The sequence below is a fragment of the Phacochoerus africanus genome, chromosome 11, assembly GCF_016906955.1.
Source record: "Phacochoerus africanus isolate WHEZ1 chromosome 11, ROS_Pafr_v1, whole genome shotgun sequence".
NCBI classification, from domain to species: domain Eukaryota; kingdom Metazoa; phylum Chordata; class Mammalia; order Artiodactyla; family Suidae; genus Phacochoerus; species Phacochoerus africanus.
The window spans coordinates 126,104,879-126,116,663 of record NC_062554.1 but is presented as its reverse complement, the minus strand read 5'-3'; the positions used below and the strand labels follow the sequence as shown (position 1 = coordinate 126,116,663).

At 39.9% G+C, this 11,785-nt stretch overlaps 1 pseudogene; it reads left to right on the top strand.

Annotated features, from left to right (window-relative positions):
• The first annotated feature begins 774 nt into the window (after positions 1 to 774).
• On the top strand, positions 775 to 1,291 carry LOC125111499 (60S ribosomal protein L11-like; annotated as a pseudogene).
• Positions 1,292 to 11,785: the final 10,494 nt, after the last annotated feature.

Here is an 11,785-nt window from a genome sequence, read left to right as displayed (position 1 = left end):
GGCATATGGAGGTTCCCAATCTAGGGGTTGAATTGGAGCTGCAGCCACCAGCCTATGCTACAGCCACAGCCATGTGGGATCTGAGCCACATCTGCAACCTATACCACATCTCACAGCAACTCCAGATCCTCAACCCACTGAGGAAGGCCAGGGATTGAATCTGCGTCCTCATGTATGCCAGTCAGATTCATTTCTGGTAGGCTACAACAGGAAATCTGGGTTAGTATTAATTCTTATTTGATTGTTTGGTCTAATTCACCATTGAGACCACCTGGTCCTGAACCTTTATCTGCTGGAAGTTTTTTGATTACTGATTCAACTTCCTTGCTAGTAATCAGTTTGTTAAGATTTTCAGTTTCATTATGATTCAGTCTTGATAGGTTTTATGCTTCTAGGAATTTATCTATTTCTTATAGGCTGTCCAATTTGTTGGCATATAATTATTCATAGTAGTCTCTTAGGGTCTTTTGTTTTTCTATGCTATTGTTGTAACATCTCTTCCATTTCTGATGTTATGTAAGTCCTTTCTCTTTGTCTTGGTGACCTTAGCTAACGGTTTATCAATTTTGTTTATCTTTTCAAAGAATCAGCTCTTGGTTTCATCAAGCATGCCATCTTAAAAAATCATGAGACAATAGAGAAAATTTGAAACTGCATATTTGGAAATATAATTATTAATTTTTAGATAAGATAATAATATTATGGTTTTTGTTTTCAAAATAAAAAGAGATTCTTATCTTTTAAAGATACATGCTGCTCTTCCTGTTTCCCATCATGGTGCAGGATCAAGATGAAACGAAGAACCCCATGTGGGAACTTGGCATCCACAAGCTCTGCCTCAACATCTGCGAGGGGGAGAGTGGAAACAGACTGACCCGGGCAGCCGAGGTGCTGAAGCAACTCACAGGCCAGAGCCCTGTGTTCTCCAAAGCTAGATACACTGTCAGATCCTTTGGCATCAGGAGAAATGCACAGTCCGTGGGGCCAAGGCAGAAGAAATATTTGAGAGACATCTGAGGGTGCGAGAGTACAAATTAAGAAAAAATAACTTCTTAACTTTGGAAACTTTGGTTTGAGGATCCAAGAACATATCAATCTGGGGACCAAATATGATCCAAGCATTGGTATCTACAGCCTGGACTTCTACGTGGTGCTGGGTAGGCCCGGTTTCAGCTTCGCAGACAAGAAGCACAGGACAGGCTACATTGGGGCCAAACACGGAATCAGCAAAGAGGATGCCATGAGCTGGTTCCAGCAGAAGTATGATGAGATCATCCTTCCTGGCAAATAAATTCCTGTTTTTATCCAAAAGGCTAATAAAAAGTTTTCACTGAAATGTAAAAATAAATAAATAAATAAAAGATATATGCTAAAATACTGACAAATAAAATAATGAGTTCTGATATTGGATTAAAAATAATCCAGCAAGGGACTGGAGGGAGTGAAGAGAGTATGGCTGAAACAAAAGTGGCCATCTGTAGATAACTGTTGAATTATCTCCCTACATTTGCATATGTTTGAAAATTTCCATAAAACAGGTTTTTTAAAAGGAAGAAAAAAAGGAAAGCTTTATTGGACTTCCTGCCCTCCAACAAGGCTTCCCCCTGGAGTCTGAATCCCAGCTCCACTCCTGAAAACCAAGAACCCTTTTGCTGTCTTAGCCCCTTAGCTCACCTCATCATTACAGCATTTTGACTACCTGAATCACACCCATGAAACAATCAGCTACCTGAAAGCAAGGATTGACTCTGTCTTTCTAACCATTCTTTTACCAGTGTCAACTATAGAGCCAGGCAGAAAAATTAGACACTAGACATCATCTCTGCAAATGAAAAACCAAACTCTGTAAAAATCAGATTTCAATGCATGTGGCATTGGTTTCAAGGGAACAGAAGCTTGGTAGCTGTCTTCTGTCCTAAGTAAAATTATCCTGTGGGTATGAGTCCATTCACTCAACACACATTCATTGAGTCCCCCACTGTGGGAGAGACACGGTGCTGGGGACCATATACTCCCTATTATTGATTATTGTCCTTTTTTGGGGTCTCCATGAAAGACCGGGGAAAGATAAAAGGGATGCCCATGGCTATATGCACATGTGCACATGTGTATACACACACACACACACACAATACACACACACTACACACACAGTTATTTTCTTATAGTTGGTCTTTTCAGGGTCTAGATGAAGCAACAAAAATATTTAGTATCCCTATAGCGGTATCTAGCATTTCTGCTTGCTCATTTTATATACATTTTGACAAAAGATACCTCAAGAGTCTTTGTTATTTAAAATAGTTTCTAGTCTTTAATAAAGATTAAGTTAGCTGAAGATAAAGACAACCCCCCAGGGTTTATTTCCTTCCTAATATATATGTATGTTATTTTTTCTACCAACTATATGAAACTTGCTAAGTCCTGACAGTTTTCAGTTAAGTGGCAGGTGATATGAATCTCTACTTAATCTCTCCCAATCCCCAATGAAGTACAAACAATAAAATCAGCTTTATGATATGGCAAGATGGATAGGTCACTCAGTTTTAAGATATTCCTATCTTCTCAGGAAATTACTTAACCTCGATTTGAGTAAAACTAAATCATCTGCCAAGGAAAAGTCACATCAAATAAAGGGTACTCCCCAAAGAAGATACACTTAAGTCACCTTATTCTTTTACCTTAACTTTGTTAAGTGCTTGAGGGGTGTCAATATTTCGAAACCTGTGGAAATCTTGCTCAGTGAGAGCTCAGTGTGACAGCCAGAGATATTCTTCCCTACCTTTAATCCCAACAATTCTAAGATAAAATATATTTCGTAAGAGCTATTAATGAACCCCCGGGTATAACAAAGCAGAAGCCCGGATCACTGCTGCAAATTCTGCAGCACACTTTTACCAAGCAGAGCCACCTTATCGTGATCGCCATTATCATAGGGTCACGCAGGGCGTGCACCCCAGAGACGCTAAACACGCTCTCATTCGACGAGTATGTGAAGGAATCTCATCCCGTTTGGACGCCTGCAGCAAAGTCAAACATTAAAAGCCTATGTTATAGGAGGACATACGTACAGATGGTTATTATGCTAAGAACATGATCAATCTAAAAATTCTATCTTGATGAAAGACTTTAGGGAACCTCTTCTGATAATGATAGCCAAAATTATCCAATTAATACTACTTTTATATATTCACGTATGTGTTAAAATATATAGTCATTTATAGCATTGATTTCCACTATCTCCAAAGAAATATTTTATTAAACCAAAAGAAATGCCCCTCCCCAAGGGTATCTTTCGGTGTTCTCCAACACGGAAGGCGGCACCCAGTTGCTGATGCCAGAAGACTGGCTTGAACTCTATCTTGCGCTCTCGCTTTTTCCTAGCTCTAACTGCCTGGTTACCAAAGAGTATCGTGCCTCTGATATAATCATCTTTTCCTCTTGTTTGCTTGGAAAACTCCTATTCTTCCTTCACAAGTCACAGTTCTGTGAAGCCTAACCTGACTCTCCCAGACAGATGGCTTTCCTAATTAGTCATATTTCTATTACATCATATTAATATACTATAATATTACCATTATTCGAACTCCTCTCAGGAATGAGGTGGATCAGAGGCAGTTTTGGCTAGAGAAAACCGATGGGGGCAAAGCCAAGCCAACATCCACAAGAGGGAGCCATAAATCAGGAATCAGAGATCAGAACACGCCACAGAATGCAGAGATCAGACTGAAAGAGTGCTTGGAAGATGGAGCCTTGGGGGAAAATATGGCCACAGCATGGGTACTCAGAGGCCCCCATTTACCTGACAGAATTCTGATGCATGGGGACTCTGAAGCCAGTTAACAGAGCCACATGAGGGCAGTCTGTCAGGAATGTTCTGTGCATGCCATTGGAAGGGTGGAGGTCTGCCCTCCTCTCCCAGGTAAGAAGAAACGAGGGCCTTGGTTCAGCTAGAATTCCAGAGCTGGGAGGATGTGGAGAAAGAGGCTCAGAGTGAGCTGATTGCTGCAGGGGGAGAGGAGAGGGTAACTGAATCTATGACTCAGGACCCAGTGAAAGTACTCATTAACTTACTTGACAAATAACATTAAGTGCCTAATGCATAATAATGCCAGTGCCTTAGTCAGCTTGGATTGCCATAAAAATACCACAGACTGGGCGGACTAAACAACAAGAATTTATTTCTCACAGATCTGGAGACTGGAAGTCCAAGACCAAGGTTCTAGCAGGATTGGTGTCTGGTGAGATTTTTATTCTCTCTACTTGAGTTGCAGGTGGCTACCTTCTTGCTCTGTCCTCACCTGGCCTTTCCTCAGTGTGTGCGGGGGCGGGGGGGGGGGAGGAAGTGCTCATGTATTTTTCTATAAAGGCACGAATTCCATAATGAGGGCCTCACCCTCTGACCTCATCTAAACATATTTACCTCCCAAGTGCCCCATCTTTGAATACTGTCAAATACTTCAAATAGTATTTGATAGTTACTAACCCCATTGAGGGGTTAGAGCTTCAACACAGCAATTTGGGGGAACAGAATTCAGTCCTATGACATTCACGGTGGAGAAGATCCTTTACAAGTGAGAGAATGTTACAGAAGGAAAAAAGCTGTGTTATGAAGAATGATTTCAAGGCTGTTACTCTAGTCATCAAGTTTATAGAAATTGTGGAAGACAAGAATGGGACCTCAAGCCATGGTCATTGAACTGAAAAGAAGAGCCAGTGGAGTTTAGCCTCCTGCCTGGGAAGATGTACAGAGGTAGCAGCACATGGGGAGTTTGTGTGTGGCAGGGGTAGGGGGGCAAGATTCCTTCTGTGGCTGAGCCCAAGTGGTGGCCAGGTGAGGTGCTGAACCTGTTGAGAAGGGAGAAAAAGTGTCTTAAACACAAGGTCCCCTCCGGGTTATAGCAAACGCACAGGTATCAATGAACATTTGTTGAGTAACTTAATGACTGTCCTGCTTTTAGCATGGACTTAATGGGGCTGACCTATGAATAGTACTTTTTTAAACCAATAATTCTTATAAACTTCTGTCCTAGTTGCCAGTTTACAGATTATCTAGCTCCTTTCCTTCTTTCCGTTACCCTGTTTGTTCTCCTGTTTCCAATTCTCCCTGAACATAAAAATCTCTTTGAATCTTATAAACCAAAGAGGAGAAAGGGAATGAAGCTGAGCACACCAGCTGGATCTTTTAGGGACGTCATAGCAAAAGACTTGATTCAGAAACAATCTTGATTTTCCTTTGGCTGTGTAATAATTCTATCAGTACCAGGGGCATCGTAAAAATTGACTAACCATCATTTTGTTTTGCCAGTGGACAAAGCATTCCAGTGATTTTATAGAGCACAGCTAAATAGATGTAGTTTGGTTCTCCTGGAAGCTTTGTTAGGATGTTATGTAATAGAGGAAGAAGCCTAGGGGGACAGCGGGGCCACTTGATGCTCTGTAGCACGTATGATCTTCCCACTCACTGCCTTGTCAACGTGGGTGTGTGCACGTGGTCCTTCCCGGAGCTGTTCCATTGGCGCCTGGAACTGCCGCCTTGGTCCTTGGCTGTGTTGCTGGGAATCTGTCAGCTAGATGCTCCTCAGCCCTGGGGGTGGGGAGATGCCTGAGGAAGTTCAGTCAGGGTCAAGGTGGCTTGTTTTCTCTTCCTCGTCAATGGATTGACTCTATAAACTGACTTGTCCTGCCAAAGAGAAGGAAATCCTCATTGTCTTTTCACACTTGAGCTTCCCTAACGCAAGCACTATCTCAGGGGGTGGTGATTACGTCGCAGACTTATTTCACGTACATTTTGTTTGTTTTTTCCTGGAATGGTGATGAGATCGAGGCCTGTATGAACGAGTTTGTGAGAACTTCTGAAAGGATAAGATGTTTATCAGGATGGATGGTGCTGATATGGTTACTCTACTCCTTTTCGGTTCTGTTATTCTCTAAAGATTTTAACCATGTTGCCTGAAACTTCATCAGACAAATGCTTTAGTGATACAACTTTTCAAAGAGCAAGATGATAGAAACTCCTAGGTCAGGATCTACCCTGTGTCTAGGAATATTCAGTTTCTCAAATTTTTAGGGTTATTAAAAACAATGCTTCCTAGAGTTCTCTTGTGGTATAACAGGTTGGGGATCTGGTGTTGTCACTGCAGTGGCTTGGGTAGGTGCTGTGGTGCAGTTCAATCCCTGGCCTGGGAACTTCCACATGCTGTGGGCATGGCCAAAAAAAAAAAAAAAGGCAAAACAAAACAAACTTCCTAAAGATGCATTTAAACCTTTATCTGGTTCCTCAGAAAATTAAAGCATACTTTATGGGGTTTTTGTCTGCTTGCTTGTTTGTTTTTTAACAGCTGCACCTATGGCATATGGAAATTCCCAGGGCTAGGGGTTGAAATCAGAACTGCAGCTGCAGGCCTAGCAATGTGGGATCCAAGCTGCATCTGTGACCTAAGCTGAGGCTTGCAGCAACACTGGATCCTTAACTCACTGAGTGAGGCCAGGGGTTGAACCTGCACCTTCACAGACACTATGTTGGGTTCTTAACCCACCAAGCCACAACGGGAACTCCCATATGTTATTTTAAGTGCAAAACTATTATATCTCAAAGAAGCTATGATCAGAAAAAAAAAGTATCTAGAAAAAAATAGTATCTAGATAAAAACTAGCCAAAATATTCCATAGAATTTTTAAATAATAGGATGAAAGTGGCCTTAAAGATGAATGAAATAGGAGCTCCTGTCGTGGCTCAGTGGAATGGAATCTGACTGGCAAACATGAGAATGCAGGGTCGATCCTTGGCTTTGCTCAGTGGATTAGGGATCCGATGTTGCCATGAGCTGTGGTGTGGGTTGCAGACACGGCTCAGATCTGGCGTTGCTGTGGCTGTGGTGTAGGCTGGCAGCTACAGCTCCAATTCGACCCCTAGCCTGGGAACCTCCATACGCCGTGGGTGCAGACTTAAAAGCTGCCCCCCCAAAAAAGATAAATGAAAGAGTCATTACAGTCCTGTCTCTTTATATATGAGGAAGCTAAGGCCACTCAGATAACAGGATTTGTACAGGTGACAAAATTCATGAGTGGAAAACTAGGACAAAAATACAGCCCTTCTATTCCTCAAAGTAGAAGGCTGTGCTCGGGAAAATTCTAGTCCACTGCACATCCTCCCCTTCCAAATTGCATATTTAGAAATACATGCTTCATATTAAAATTCCAAACCCATATGCAGATTGAAAGATATGTTTCCACATATTTCCTTAAACATTTCCAAACAAGCTCTCTCTCTCTCTCTCTTTTTTTTTTTTTTTGGTTTTGCAGTTGGTCTTTATTCTTAACTCAGAAACTTAACATTAAAGCAAGTTTTTGCAATTTTTTAAAAGATGGAGCTGTCCTTTGCTTTGGAGACCTGAGCACTTCCTCAGACCTTGTTGTGCCTTAGGCAGTTAGATTTTCCATTTTTAAGCACCTTTATTTTCATTTACCTTTCATCACTTACCACCTTTTGCCAGTTAAAATCCTTGCCTTGTCTACCCGAAAATGTCTAAATATAATTAATTGCACACCTAACAAGAAAAGAAGTGTCATTGGAACATTGTGGCAATTTTGCTAAATTGAGCAGTACTTCTTAGAAAATCAGGGAATATGAATTCTCTCATTGTGAACTCTACACCTATTAGCACCGAAAAATAACTGCCACCTTCTCCAAACTCTACCATTAAGGTATCTAATCCCAACATCATTTCACCAAGAGAATATATGGCCATTTCTTTGGAGATCTGAAGATAGCAAATGTATATTAATTAAATTAGAAAGATGAAAGATTATTAGCGTGAAGATTTTATTTCTCCCAGCTAACTGCAGTTCCAAGGAAGGAATATTAAGTAAAAATTATTAAAGAATTTTAATTCAAATCTAGTTAATATTCTTGAGAAGTTCATCAAAAATAAGGGCTGACATGTCATCATCGAACAAGTTCAAAACACTTCCTACTTGGTAGAAAAGAGACTTCATGTTCTATATAATCAGACTGTTTGGAGAAGACACAAGACCTTAATTTTACTGAAAGTGGTGTTCTTCCCAGGAATTTAAAGGAGAGAAAAAAAGCCCCAAGTTGTTGAGTGGAAATATAATTGCTGCAGTATCAGCATTAAACTTGGCTACAAACAATAGTGATATAATTTCTATCCAAAGCAGTATCATTGGAATTGCTATAATAGATGAATAGCTATTTTGCAGGATAACCATGTATTTTGCCCAAATACCTCCCTTATGTAACAGAAAAGTGGGCAAGTATAAACACAGTGACGCAAGATCACCTGCTACTTCTAAAATTCCAATGGCATGCATACCTACTATTCAGAGATTAGTTAATGCCCTCTAGAGCTCCCTTTTTATTCTCCACCTTTGGCAGCCAACTCACTTTATAGCTCATAAGTCCATAAAGCTTCTGAATCCTCTACAGCTCATCTCATAACAAAAGTGGACCACCTGACATCCAGGCCCAGTTTTGTGAAAGTACATTAATCCCTCCCTAAGACAGTGATGACCTGAGTCAACAGTGAGCACATTAGGGAAAAACAATCGCTGGTTTATGGAGTAATTCCGGTGAGCCACTGAGCATGAGGCATCTTCTAGTTCTTCCATTGTTGAGAGATTCATTCAATTTGTCAGTAAGCTGAGTGGACATAATAGAGGAGGCCATGGAATCATGAGTTGCTCTGTCCATCTCAAATAACTCCCATTATTTAACAAAATCACTTAATATCAATCCAGTTTTTGAATTAATAAGCTATAGCTAGGCAGAGACTTTGAACTATAACAAGAAACAATCTTCAAACTATAAAAATTACCAGAATGCCTTATGTCAAATATTTGTATTGACCTTTGGGATAGTCTGGAGTTATTGGAAGAAAATTAAATACCTGTAAAAATGTAAAAACAAATTTATACCACCATTGACACCAAAGCAAAAAATATCATGCATTCTTTTGAAAACAAAAATGATTGAAGACTAGGAAAACTGATCTAGATGAGACCCAACAAAGTATCTTGCTTTGACCGCCCCCCCCCCCCGCCCCACTTGATAAAGGAAAAACCTGAATATCAGGTAAGTTAACTGACTTGGAGGTAAGCATAAATCAGCGGCTTATATGTGAATAAACTAGAAAGAGATTGAAGGTCACGTGAATCTCTCTGCTCTTTCCATGTATGGCAGAGGTCACTGTCATTCTCCCATCTCCCCTTTTAGGATCATCTCCTGTGTCCCCTTGTTCCAAGTGTCTAGTCAATGTCCTGTTTCTAAAGAGTCTGGATCTCTCAGTTAACTATTGTTCCAAAATAATCTCTTAAGCTACTATGTAGTCTTAAACCAAAATGTGTTCCATGGCATATGAATAGATGTTGCCTAGCAAAAGTGGTCTCTCATCATAGTTGGGAAATTCTAGGTTAAAGAAAAGTTTCTAATTGTTTCTGCCCTTTAATATCTTCAGATGTTCATATCTCAACTTTTTTTTTTTTTTTTTTTAGAGCTGCAAGTGTGGCATATGGAAGTTCCCAGACCAGGGGGTCTAACTGGAGCTGTAGCTGCCAGCCTACACCACAGCTCACAGCAACTCCAGATCCTTAACCCACTGAACGGCCCAGGGACCAAACCCACATGCTCATGGATACTAGTCGGGTTCATTACCACTGAGACACAATGGGCATATCCCAACTTTATTGAATAGATATTTTGTTGTTGTTTTTTTAAACATGCACAGGCACTATATGTCATTTAATATGTCACAGGCGCTATAATACAGCAGTTTGGAGAATAATCACATAAGCTAATTCCTAATGAGTTTACCTAGGATGTGTCCTTCCAGAAAGATAGATATATTTTTATAATTATGATTATCTTGGAAATTTGCAAAATACACAGTAGAAAATTAAACTAACCTCGCTTCATACTAGTCAAAGATAAGAAGATGTCTAGAGTATTTGTATTTTAAAATTGGCTTTTGGAAGATTAAAAAAGCTTTAAAATGTGAAGAAATTATTTCGCATATATATATACATATATATCTGCTTCCTTGTAAAGCTGATCCTAATCATAGAGGTATTTATTGAACACTGCATGCCAGGCTGTGCTAAGAATTTTGCACTATTCTCAAGAGCCTTTTAAGGTAGACCCTTTTTATAATTCAAACCAAATTGGTCTAGATTCCAGGCCTATGCTATTAATCTCACTATGACAGATCTTCACCAGTCCATCCAATTACCAAAGACCCAAGAATTCAAATATAAGCTCTGCTTTTTCCTTCATATCACAGATCCAGGAAGTGCCAAGATTTAAGCCAAGATTCTGTCTATATTTCAAAACCATATCCCTCTTCTTGTGTAGGAAATGTTGAACTTCTTTAGAGTCACTGCTTTGATTTATGAAAATGTCATAAACTAGGCAAGGGCAAGGCATGCAGTTGAATTGATTCCACCTTCAAAGGGGTTCAGTGATGACCTGGCTAGTTCACTTGTAGTCACCATGGCTTCTTCTTTGATTCGAGTACTACTCAAGGTGTAGTCCTACTGCTCTCAAAGTATCTGTTATGGGTCTGTTTTAAGGGGCTTGTTCCAGAAAACAAATAAACTACCTCTTTAAGCACACTATACAGTTCAGCTGATACATGCTCTCAATGAAGGAAGCAGTGTGCAGATTTACATTCTGCTGCAAATTCCTTACCTCACTGCTAATGGATACAAACAGTTCACAGACAGGCTATGAGCAACACTGTTTTAATTGACTTGGTTTGGTATTATTTTGTTTTGATCCTATAATCTAGGTGGTAGAATGGAAAGAGCTTGGACTGTGCAATCACACAATTTGGGTTCCCAGGAAAAATTTTGTTGCTTACTTGCAGTGTAATATTGGGGAATTTAGGTAAACTTTTTGAGTGTCAGTTTTTTCATCTATAAGATGGAGAAACTCATTCTTTGCTCACTGGTTGGTTGCAAAAATTAAATCAAGAACTACCATATGACCCAGCAATCCCATTTTGGGGCATATATCTACGCAAAACTTTCATTGAAAAAGACATATGCACCTGTATGTTCATCACAGCACTATTCACAATAGCCAAGACATGGAAACAACCTAAAGGCCCATCAACAGATGAATGGCTTAGGAAGATGTGGCACATATATACAATGGACTACTACTCAGCCATAAGAAGGACAAAAAAAAAAAAAAGCCATTTGCAGCAACATGGATGGAACCAGAGACTCTCATACTGAATGAAGGAAGTCAGAAAGAGAAAGACAGACACCATATGATATCACTTGTATGTGGAGCCTGAAATATGGCACAAATGATCTATCTACAAAACCGAAAAGATCACGGACGTATAGGACAGACTCATGTTGGCCGGGGGGGAGGTCGGGAGAGGGGGATGGAATGGGAGTCTGGGGATAGTAGATGAAACCCGTTGCATGTGGACAAGCAATGAGATCCTGCTGTGTAGCACAGGGAACCAAATATCTAATCACTTGTGAAAACACGATGGAGCATAATATGAGAAAAAGAATGTATATATTTGTGTGACTGGGTCACTTGGCTGTACAGCAGGAACTGACAAAACATTATAAATCAATCATAATAAAAAATTTCAAAAATTAAAAGGAAAGTACAGAAAAAATTAAATTAAATCAGACAGTGTTTCTAAAGTTCCTAACCATATGTAGATAACATATTTGTTAAAGATGGGCAATTAATATTTTGCTTTACTACAGCAATTGCTTGCTAGAAATTTTACTTAAGTTTCAGGAT